Below are 12801 nucleotides of genomic sequence, written 5' to 3'. Positions count from 1 at the left end.
TCCAACTTAGTAGGGATTAATTATCAGAGTGAATATTTGATCAAGATTTCTGTCCGAAAGGTCCCCCTACATACAAAGAGAAGAATGCGGGATGCAGTTATAGTGACTGAGGCGAACGCAAACATCTCGAGACTTTTCTGAAAGATTCCGTCATCATCGGGTCTTTATTACCAGTTCTAAGGGGGTGGGATGGACTTAACCACATCTATAAGCAGTTTGGCCTTCGGAAATCTTAGTAAGCGCCGTAATGTCTCAGCCCAGATATAGGGACTAACCATTAGTCTGACAAGCATTCAAAGATTTTCTCGTGACTTCACACGAAACTTTCTGGTCATTAGATCGAAAAATTATTTAACAAGTTGGTTGTTTGCGGAATCAAAGAGTAGAAAGTTACTGTAAGTAGCAGAGATGCCTGCTATACGAGTGACAAAGTCTTTTGGCGAAAAACAAGCCAATATTTTTGCAGTCTCTGAGCTCATAAGCTAACAAACCTTAAGTTTTCAACGGATTTCGAGACTTAATTTGAACTCGTGAAATCGAACCTCCGATGCTGAGTACTGGATGAGGAGGGTAGGAGACGGCTCCGGCAGGACCACCTCACGGAGCTGCTTCGGCTCTTTCTGAGACTCGCAAATGAATCTTTATCTTTCCAGTGTGAGCGTGGGTGCTTTTACTGTGACAGCTTTCGAGTAGTGTTCATGCATTTCTCGAAGTCAGTGGCTCAGCTCTCTGTCCGGGCATCCAGTTTTACGTTTTCCATGGTCCCGCAAATCCATCAAGGCAAATGATGGGATGGTTCCCTGAAATAGACATAGATGACACAGTTGATTTTCTTCCCTACCCTTCTCTAATTCGAGTTTTTCACTGATGAACTAATTGTCGATGCGTGCGGTGTGGAATGCTTCATTTCCTCTGGTACTTGGTCAGAAATTTTATTGCTAAGTTTGTCGCTATCCCATTTCTGTCACTGCTCAATACTTTCATCTCGCTTTGATCTGGTACACGCTCAGAAGACTGTTCATTCCATTAAAAGCGTCCTGCAATTCCTCCTCACGTTCACAACAGATAACAATGTACTAAGAAAATTCTGTGATTGATATCCTGTCATTCTGATTTTTTATCCCACTTCTGAACCTTTCCTTTATTTCCTCCGCTATTTCTTCAATAAACAGGTTGAACAGCACAGGAGAAAGACTGAATCGCTTACTTCCTTTTCAGTTTTCATTCTAATCTTCTACTTATTTGCTCAGCGTGCGGTATAATGTCTAAGTATGTCGTTTCGATCTCTCTTCTTACATTGTAAGAATGAATTTCTGTATATTGATCGTAGTACTGACGTGTAATCGATCATTAAATAGCAAGGTGACTTATGTGGCACAGTCGACACCTTCATTCGTTCATGCCACTACGTTGCACCACGGCTTTTCCCTGTGAATGAACTACTGCTGTGTTGATCAGCAGAACGACGTCACGTGGAAAGAAGTGCCCGTCAGCTCAGTAACTACGTACTGTGGGGTAAGAGCATCTATTCAGCCCTCTACAACACGTATTCAATATCCTGACAATGCAGAGGATGCCAGCCAGCCTCTCTGAAAGCTAAAGTTGTGAGATGTTAGAGGCTCGTGGAAGAACTGACCGTTCGGGGAAAACCAAGCGAATGGAGTTGTAATTTCCCAACGATTACATCCTGCTGTGTCGAGGACTGCTGTCATTTGAGAAACGCTGGCCAGCTTGTCTCACATATATACCATCTAATTTACACACTCAGTCTCAGTGGTGTTCAGTTGTACATAGTATGCTCAGTTACATAGTTGATGCGAAATGTGAACTTTAAGACGAAGTCCACTCGCTGTCCAAGATGAAGCAGCCAGCCATCAAAATAAGTCTTTGCTGTGAACAGCAGCAGGCCTCTACCTGAGCTAAGTGTTTATGCAGCCAATTTCGCGCCTTCACAACACAGAGTCGCCAATCTCACTGCCTGAGTGAGCGGAATGTCACTATCTACTGCCACGTGTGGGCCTAAGTTGTTGTTATCCGACACCCAGAATGGACACACACCATCATTTTCACTTGTGCTGGAGACTGCAGTTTGATTCCACTGTGTCTTCCGCCACCGCTACGGAAGCAGGATAGCAGCCATGGGTGCCTCTACTGCCTGCCTCAAATAACCACTGCTGACTTGTATCAGCATTATCATTATCATTACTCATTTGGTGCACTCTACTATTGATGTGAGATAACTTCAGTACAACAACGCCAGTCGACGCTGACACACTGCTTTCCTGGGAGGTGGCTACTGATAACGGAAAGGTGCTGCGACTGTGGCCGACATTGTCACAGAGGCCAATGGCCGCCCATGCAGATTCGATGCTATCACTGAAACTGTTTCGAATAAACGGTAAATTTTTCTGATGAGCCACCGTTTGTCTCCAGCCCCCACCACACCGCCATCCATGCCCCGGCCGTGGAATTATACTTCATTCTGACATTCCAGCAGCCCAATCTATCCAACGCAGCACAGGTCACGCACCTAATTCCTGCAACTGCTTTGATTTTTCTAATACACTTCTGGCGATAGCATACAAATATCTTCACTTATTAACCTCCACTAGCATCATAAGTTAGCGCCTCAGAGCTACATCGCCATCCCGTAAGGTTATCACGAATAGTCCCAAAATATGGGTCCAAGTACTAATCTGACAACAACCCTCACTTAGCATTTTTGTAGTTGATTCGTTTGGGGACTACAGAACCAACCGTCTGACATTAGAATTCCACAAAATAATAAGCCGTCAGGAACACTGTATTTGCCGTATATAGGAGAACAGGGAGTATCACAAAATATTATCCAATGATTCCAAAATATTAATCTTGTTTGTAACTACCTTGAAACGCCAAAGAAACTTGTACACTTGCCTAACATCGTGTACGGCCTCCGAGAACACGCAGAAGTGCAGTTACACGACATGGCATGGACTCGACTAATATCTGAAGTAGTGCTGGAGGGAACTGACACCATAAATCCTGCAGGGCTCTCCACAAATCCGTAAGAGTACGAGGGGGTGGAGATATCTTCTGAAGAGCACGTGGCGAGGCATCCAACATTTGCTCAATAAAGTTCATATCTGGGAAGTGTTTAAACTCAGAAGAGTGTTCCTGGAACCACTCTGTAGCAATTCTGGACGTGTGGGGTGTCGTATTGTCCTGTTGGAATTTCTCAAGTCCGTCGGAATGCACAATAAACGTGAATGGATGCAGTCGATCAGACAGTATGCTTACGCAAGCGCCACCTGTCACAGTAGTATGTAGAAGTATCGGAGATCCCATACCGTTCTAACTGCACATGCCCCACACCATTACAGCGCCACCACAAACTTGAACAGTTCCTCGCTGATATGCAGGGTCCATGGATTCATGAGGTTGTGCCCATTCCCGTACACGTACATCCGTTCGATACAGTTTGAAACGAGACTCGTCCGACCAGGCAACACGTTTCCAGTCGTCAACACTTCAGTGTCGGTATTGAATGGCCCAGGTGAGGTGAAAACATTGTGTCGTGCAGCCAGCAAAAGTACACGAGTGGCCCTTCGGCTCCGAAACCCATATCGATGATGTTTAGTTGAATGGTTCGCAAGCTGACGTTTGTTGATGGCGAGGCATTGAACTCTGCAGCAATGCGGAGGGGTTGCACTGCTGCCATATTGAACGATTGGCTTCAGTTGTCGTTGGTCCTGTCCTTGCAGGATCTTTTTCTGACCAAGAGATGTCGGAGATTTGATGTTTTACCTGCTTCCTTAGATTCACGGTACACTCGTGCAATGGGCGTACGGGAAAATCCTCACGTCATCGCTACCTCGGAGATGCTGTGTTCCGCCGTTCGTGCGCCGATTATAACATCACGTTAAAACTCACTTAAATCTTGATAACCTGCCATCTTAGTAGCAGTAACCGATCTAGCAATTGGGCCAGACACTTTTTGTCTTATATAGGCGTTCCCGACCGCAGCGCCGTATTCTGCCTGTTTACATATCTCGGTATTTGAATACGCATGCCTATACCAGCTTACTTGGAGCTTCAGGGTACATTTCAAATTCCTACATTATCACAGAGCACTCATCCTAATGCGTGGCTCATTAATTCTTGTTGTTTGAAAAGATAGAATAACATCCGAATCCTGCTCATCTATGAAATTTGCTATCATTGTTTTACCAAATTTCATTCTTATGTCACACGAATCATTCGCTTAATTATCACGTAATTTAACATGACATCTATCAAATAACTAATGCCATTGTATGGGCTGGAAAAGTTACGACTGTGATTGCTTGTTGGCAAACACTCTGCAGTCATTCTCGGCCTGTCTCACTTTACGGCAACGTATTCATTGAGCTGTGAATTTTGTGGCGGTACAGGAGTTCAGCAGTGACGGTGTAATCAAACGTTAGTCCTCGCTGAAAAGTATTTCCACGAGGAATGTTCGCCCTTGTCCGGGCGAGGATGAGCCCAGGTAAAAACCGGGCTGTTTAAAATTCCAGGGGAGCACGAACGCTATTTAACATGTAGCAGTCATCTATCACGTTCATTTAATAAGTCGCCAGACATTAAACATGGGCGCGAGCTATTTATCACCAGCTAATCGCCCCGGACACTTAACCATTATGACTCGTCCCCTTGTTGTAGCGTTGGAATCGACTTCGGAAGTAGCACGCATTAATTACGCAAATTAATGTCGGCCCAGATACATCTAATTAAAACGATTTCCCGCTAGTGGGAGCAAACAACGAGCCGTGAATACATGTCAAGACGAATTTCATTCCACTTCATATTTGTCGAAACAGCACAAAGATAGGTAGTAACCTGTTTAAAAACACGGCGATCCATGTCGAATACTGAATTCATTACTTCCAGTATGTAATACCACACGAACATTAGGATGAGGTAAGGACCGTCTCTGTTAACGACGATCCCATACAGTAACTTCAGATCTATGATTCTGGAATTAATTATCACGGCTGAGAGTAGTAAAATCTTTCGTGCAGAAGGTGAGATCCCAAATCGGATGTCCTTCTTGCGGAGACAGTGGTATGAGAATTTTAGTTTCATACGATATGTCAATGGAGAGAAGGCATTCGACAGTGTGAAGTGGTCTAGATGTTTCAAATAAAAAAAATATTAGGTATACATTTAAGAGAAAGATGGGTAATACAAAACATGTATAAGAACTTAGAGCGTACATGGAGAAGAATTCACAGGGAGCAGTAGAAGCGGATACAAAAAAGTTCTCGGATTAAAAAGTGCGTGAGACAACTATACGCCTCTCTCCCCTACTTTTCAGCCTACGTATTGGAGAAACAAGAAAGTAAATAAAATAGCGGTTCGTAAGATACATTAAATTTCAGGGAAAAAGAACTTCTGTGATAAGATTCGCTAGTGACATTGATGTCCTCTGTAAAAGCGAGTGGTTACAGAACTTGCGGAATGAGATGAACAGTCCACTCAAAAAAATATTTATCAAGAGTAAATTAGATTCAAATGGTTCAAATGGTTCAAATGGCTCTGAACACTATGGGACTTAACTTCTGATGTCATAAGTCCCCTAGAACTTAGAACTACTTAAACCTAACTAACCTAAGGACATCACACACATCCATGCCCGTGGCAGGATTCGAACCTGCGACCGTAGCGGTCGCGCAGCTCCAGACTGTAGCACCTAGAACCGCTCCGGCCGGCAGTAAAACAGAAAAAGGCGAAGGTATTAAGGAGTAGCAAAAATGGGATCAGCGACAAACTTAAGATGGAAATTGGGAGTGAAATAACAGTCGAAATAAAGGAATTCTGCTACCTTAGTAGTAAAATAACAGATGGAGCAAGGAGGACATAGAAAGCTGCCTGTCGCAGGCAAAGGGAGTATTTCTCACAGAAAGAAATGCACTATTATCAAAAATAAACCTTAATCTGAGAAAGAAATTTGTGATAACATCGATCTAGAGTACAGTATTGTATGGAACTAAGTAATATCCCCGTGGAAAGAATGTAAAAGAAGAGAATCGAAGGGTTTGAGATGTGATGTTAGAGAAAGATGCTGAAAACTGAATGGACTGATAAAATGAGAAATGAGGAGGTTCTCCGCAGAATCTGCGAGGAAATCAGCAAATGGTAAACACCAACTAGGTGAAATGGAAGTACAATAGGGCATGTTTGAAGACAACAGGGAATGACATAATACGATATGGAGTTGTAGAGAGAAAACGCTGTGGAGAAATATGTCTAACAACTGATGATTTTCTATTCTTTAAATAACTGAGGACATTAGTATAAGTGCTACTCTGAGATGAAGAGACGGCACAATAGGGAAAGAGTTCGTGGGCCACATCAAACAAGCCGGTGGATTTGTGACTTGTCTGTAATGAAGTGCGTTTACAGCGTCTAATAATTTTAGATTTTTGAAATTATGACCGGGGCCAAAATAACGAGGATGTTCTTAGCCGTGTAGCACTGCCTGGTGGGAGCATGAGAAAGGATGAGGTAGGTTGTAAAAGTATTTGTTCCAAGGCGGTTTCGGGCAGGTATCACTCTTCACTATAGGATATTATGTGTGTGAGGTATAATCACTTAACTCTTAACAGACACCGATACACCATTTCAGAATCGAACACACATAGTGAGGTAGTCGTGAACGGCAAGAAGAGAGGATCAATATTTTCCATGCCTCTTCTTATGGTTACTGTCTGTACTATATTTCAATGTTAGCGGATAGTTCACAGAATTTTTTTACATTCTAACTCTTTTACACAATCCGTTAACGTTAAAGTAATCGCCTGCCAAAAGCCTGAATAATCGCCTTTTTCAGCTCGGAACATTGCGGACGAGCTGGAAGGGACTCCGTGAGGTTCTGGAAGGTATCGACAGGGATGAGGAGTCATGCCGACTCCAGTGCTGTAGCAAACTGTCCTGGGTTTCTCGGTTGAGGACCTACCTCGTGAACAACCCAGTCGAGGTGGTCCCGCAGATTCAAGACTGGCTTTAAATCCGGGGGTTTGGTGGCCAGGGCAGTACGGTAGACTCATCCAGGTGCTCTCCGAATCACGCACGTGAACTGCGAGCTGTGTGACACGTGGCATTGTCCTGCGGGTAGGCACCATTAAGTCGACGAAACCAAACTGCATGCAGAGATGGACGGGCTCCTCAAGGATAGATGCATACTTGAGTTGATGAACTGTGCTTTTAAGTATGAGGAGATCACTCAGGGAGTACCAGGGAAACACTCCCCCATCATAACGCTCCCTCCTTGTTTGTTTCCATACGTTTCGTGCCGTACATGCCAACAACCATCAATCAGATGGAGCAAATAAAACGTTTCATCTTAAAACGCCACCTGGCACCACTCAGTGCACAGGAAAGTTCCAGTCTTCGTCGCCGACGAACGGCAGTCAGCATGGGTGCATGGACCAGGCGCCTGCTGCGGAAGCCCATGTGCAGCAACATTCGCTCTTGTTTCGTTGAGGAGACAGAGTTGGTAGCCTTTTGGTTCATCTGAGCGGACAGCTACTCATTAGTTGCACGTCTATTCGCCCGTACACATCTCCGCACCCGTCGTTCACCCCTGCCATCTCCGGCACAGCTGCCTCGGAACCGGTTTTGGACGGGCCATTTCGCAGCACACTTTAACCACAGCTCTAAGCTTAGAGAGTGAGCGCTGTCGCAGGCTCTGCTTACAGTGCTACATCCATCGAATGGTGTCGTTTGGTGAAGACAACTCTGGACTAGGTATATGGATGATGTGTTGATTGCAAATAAGTATTGTCGTAGTTCTGTTATATGTATATTACCTCATAAATAAATAAAAAATTTAATTTTAAATTCAGTGCATTAATACGATATTAGTAAATATCCTTTCATATACTGATCATTAAAAAATGACAATCATTCCACTTGGGACCTATAGAAGGTACATTAGCTTATTTGTTTTAATTGTAAGTATTTGCCATGTATTATTGTTTTTCTGACATGTTCCACATCCTGGAGGATCTCCTCACTATGGATCAATGGAAATGGAAGTAAATCTAACCTACTGTAAAGAAGAGTGAGTGAGAGACAGAAAAAGAGAGAGAGACAGACAGAAAACTTGGAGTCGTCTTTTGTCTCTGCTCACTAGAAGAGTACCAGCCGACGCATAACGGATAAAAATAAAGTTTCTTTGTAAGGGTAATTAACATTTTAAATGATTTAATTAATGTATTTAAACTGCATTTGCTACAGCTCAGGAGCCTTACATACCATTAATTTGAAGCTTTTATCCGTGACGTTGTTTTGCTGTCAGTGAATGCCATGGACGAAGAGCCCTGTATTCATCTGCATGCTGAGTCAAAGGGCTATAGGCCTGTATAACTATATGCAACTTTTCCTAGCTCTAGGAAATGTTCAGTGCGTAATGAGTGCCGGAAATTACTTATGGCAGAATTTTTCGAAGACTTCACGGTCTCGAGGTCCTTACTTTTGTAGATCCATTAAGAACAGACTTTCGCAGGAGAGCTTCTGTGAAGTTTAGAAGGTAGGAGACGAGGTACTGGCGGAAGTAAAACTGTGAGGACGGGGCATGTGTCGTGCTTGGGTAGCTCAGTTGGTAGAGCACTTGTCCGCGAAAGACAAAGGTCTCGAGTTCGAGTCTCGGTCCGGCACACAGTTTTAATCTGCCAGCAAGTTTCAGACTTTTGCATTGTCTGTTGAAATACTCTTTCACGTAATACATGGCATGACCTTGATAGACATTACAGAACCTCAAGTCAGGCTGACAAAGAAGAAATAAAGTTTGTATTTGAGACTGATGTACGGAAAGATTATGTGATTTCGGAAAGGGAAGACGCCAGAAAAAGACAAATTATATATGTTACATTTAGTTGCTTCTTTCTGATGGGGAAGATAAACTTGGTCTCGAAATATTTGCACGCCTTCTTGGTAAAAGGGAATTGAAATGAAAGCGAAAAAACTGCTATGTCAAGGCAGCTAGTAACAAAACGAAACGAGGAACTCTCTGGACGTACCAATGCAACTAGAAGATCTTGTCCATTCTCGTACTTGCTTATTTCTGGCTTTGGATGGATCAACCGACATACACGTTGTTTCCAAGTTTACCATTTTTATGTTAATTTTAAGGTCTTTGAAGATCTTGCCAGTCTGGAGACATTGCATCTTAAAACAATAAGCTCATAAATTTTTGTAACAGTAAAATTATGACAACAAAAATTTAGAAGTATCTTACAGTAAAGTCATCGATGTATACGCTGACGGAGAGCTTTCAGTGATACGTAGAATCGACGGCACTGTAACTTTGCTCCAAAACTTTTTAAGTTATCCTGTACTAAAATACTACTGCGTTATACATCAAGAGTCACTGTGTGAAAAAAAACCTTAAAACTTTAAATATGCAACACGTTATACCACAGATTCTGAAATGTGTGGAACAACCCAGAGCTACGGCATTAACTACACGAGTATTCTGAGGATCCTGTGAATTGTTGGTTTTGGAGAATGGCTAACTTATCCTACATTGTGAGACGCAGTATTTCCAAAGAAAAGCTTGTGAATACATTCTGGAACTTGAAGAACGCTGTTTCTGATTTTTTTTAGAACAGAAAAAAACTGTACTTGAGAAATGAACCCATGACATGACAACAAGCAATTGTTTTTAGTTTACGTTAGTTGTCATCTCAGAGCCTAAACTTACAGCTAGAAGGCAAATGCACCCGTATATTTAAAATTATATTAAAACTGATAATCTCTGAGTCGTAAAATGATGACTTGAGTCAATTTCCATGCTTGAAAGAACAGAGTGAATGTGCTGCGGATGACAGCACTTTGACCAAATATACTGAAAAACGTAAATATTTCAAAGGTCATTTGAAAGTCATTTTCATATGTTTTAAACCCTTTTAAGTTAGAGAACAAAATATAACGCAGGTTCCCAGTGACACAAAAATAGAACTGTTAGTTTAAAAAATAAAAGGAAATCTGATAAGCTTTTCTTCATATCGAAATGATTCTGCCATAATTAATTTATGACATTCATAACACAGTGAGAATTTTGTATAGCTAAGATAATTGTACATAGTTATATTGGCATATATCTCTCTGATACAACATACAGATGAATACAACGCTTTTCATCCATGACATTTGTTGCAGGCAAAACAACGTAGCTGATAAAAGAATTAAATTAATGATATGTAAGATTCTCGAGCTCTAACCAATGTTGCTTAAATACATTAATTAAATGATTTAAAATGTTATTTAAGTCAACAAATAATATTTATTTCAGTCTGTTTGCACCGGCTGAGACTCCTAGTGAGTAGAGACAGCAGACAACACTCAAGTCCTGCCTATCTCGCCCTCTCTCTCTCTCTCTCTCTCTCTCTCTCTCTCTCACTCACTCACTCACCCACTCACTCTTCACGTTCAGGAACCTGGCCCAGAGTTATCTTCACCAAATGATACGCTCTGCTAGCTGTAGTACTATAAGCGGGATCGACGACAACTCTCACCCTCTCATTGAAGAGATGATTTCTAACCAGTGATGATTAGTACTTTAGGTACTTGGACCATGCACCGCGCTACTCAAAAAGAATAACTCGATTTAGGCATAGGGTCGTGCCATGCACGTCTGCTTTCACGCCCCGCAGCTAATACGCTGCAAATAATAACCTCTAGCTGCGATCCTGCAGTCAAACAGTCAATCCATTGGCCTGAGTTTCCATTAATTAAGTACTCAGCTATACAGAACAAAAGTTAAATTAATAATTTAATAGCAAGGGTTCTGTTCTAATGACTGTAATTTATGTAGACGACGGAGACTTATGTTGAATAAGGTTTTGTTCAAGAAAGGACATCTCAAATACATAGGTAGTGGTCCTACGATATCCAACTAAACTACAGACAGAAAATACCCTTATCAAAAGCAGTAAAGTTACGTTGAGAGCGTTACGACATTAGCAGAAAAATCTCCAAACTGAACAGTCATCAAAGGCACCCGGAAACAAAGTCCATTTTGTGAACACAATACATGAAATATTCATCAGTTCAAACATGATGATTCACAAGTTAACATACGATATACAAAGGATAGTAACTCATACCCTGTCTGTTCTCAGTTCCGTAACACAAGCGGAAATACTCAGAGTCCTACTCCGGAGCACATTCAAATCCCTCGTCAAAAGTTAGTGCATGGTACCGGCGTTCACCACCCAGAATCAATCACCCCCACAGTCGAATAACACTCGTTACCACAGGCAGATCTGTCTTCTCCAAGCACAAACGTAAAAGTGTCAAGAATAGCTCCCTTGCCCTCTCACTCGTGAAGCCCCAGTCTCCACTTGACCCCAATACGGTTCTGCTACTTTCTGCTTTTCCATTGGCTGAAGGTCATCCCTGTCAAAAATACATCGTCTTTAACTACTGCAGATGTTATTTTATAATACATTACAACAATTTTTAAATAAAGGAATGTCGTAAACATTCGGTTACACTCAGATCATTCACAATAAACATAAGTAACGGTTGGTTCATAAATAAATAGGCCTTCATTCTTGCGCAAGTGTGCTCACGATAAATAACAACAGACTGCTCCTTAAATATTGTTTAATGAGTTATTTATGCCTTCATGACAGACGCGTTTTTTGGCTCTCTTTTCAACCATGCTGTCCGATATAGCTTGCGATTGACCACTTATAAATTAGCACAGTTATTTCATAGCACCTGCAATCAGCATTTAAATAAAGTTACTGGCAAAATAGTAAACTTTTCATTCAATAATTACACAAATATGACAGCATGAGGTACTGATGCTGTGTTCCTTTACAGTTTTATTGTGACCAATTCGACGTTATGACAAATACACTCCTGGAAATTGAAATAAGAACACCGTGAATTCATTGTCCCAGGACGGGAAAACTTTATTGACACATTCCTGGGGTCAGATACATCACATGATCACACTGACAGAACCACAGGCACATAGACACAGGCAACAGAGCATGCACAATGTCGGCACTAGTACAGTGTATATCCACCTTTCGCAGCAATGCTGGCTACTATTTTCCCATGGAGACGATCGTAGAGATGCTGGATGTAGTCCTGTGGAACAGCTTGCCATGCCATTTCCACCTGGCGCCTCAGTTGGACCAGCGTTCGTGCTGGACGTGCAGACCGCGTGAGACGACGCTTCATCCTGTCCCAAACATGCTCAATGGGGGACAGATCCGGAGATCTTGCTGGCCAGGGTAGTTGACTTACACCTTCTAGAGCACATTGGGTGGCACGGGATACATGCGGACGTGCATTGTCCTGTTGGAACAGCAAGTTCCCTTGCCGGTCTAGGAATGGTAGAACGATGGGTTCGATGACGGTTTGGATGTACCGTGCACTATTCAGTGTCCCCTCGACGATCACCAGAGGTGTACGGCCAGTGTAGGAGTTCGCTCCGCACACCATGATGCCAGGTGTTGGCCCTGTGTGTCTCGGTCGTATGCAGTCCTGATTGTGGCGCTCACCTGCACGGCGCCAAACACGCATACGACCATCATTGGCACCAAGGCAGAAGTGACTCTCATCGCTGAAGACGACACGTCTCCATTCGTCCCTCCATTCACGCCTGTCGCGACACCACTGGAGGCGGGCTGCACGATGTTGGGGCGTGAGCGGATGACGGCCTAACGGTGTGCGGGACGGTAGCCCAGCTTCATGGAGACGGTAGCGAATGGTCCTCGCCGATACCCCAGGAGCAACAGTGACCCTAATTTGCTGGGAAGT

Source organism: Schistocerca gregaria, chromosome 2 (genome assembly GCF_023897955.1).
Source record: "Schistocerca gregaria isolate iqSchGreg1 chromosome 2, iqSchGreg1.2, whole genome shotgun sequence".
Classification (NCBI taxonomy): Eukaryota; Metazoa; Arthropoda; class Insecta; order Orthoptera; family Acrididae; genus Schistocerca; species Schistocerca gregaria.
This window is presented reverse-complemented; position numbering follows the sequence as displayed.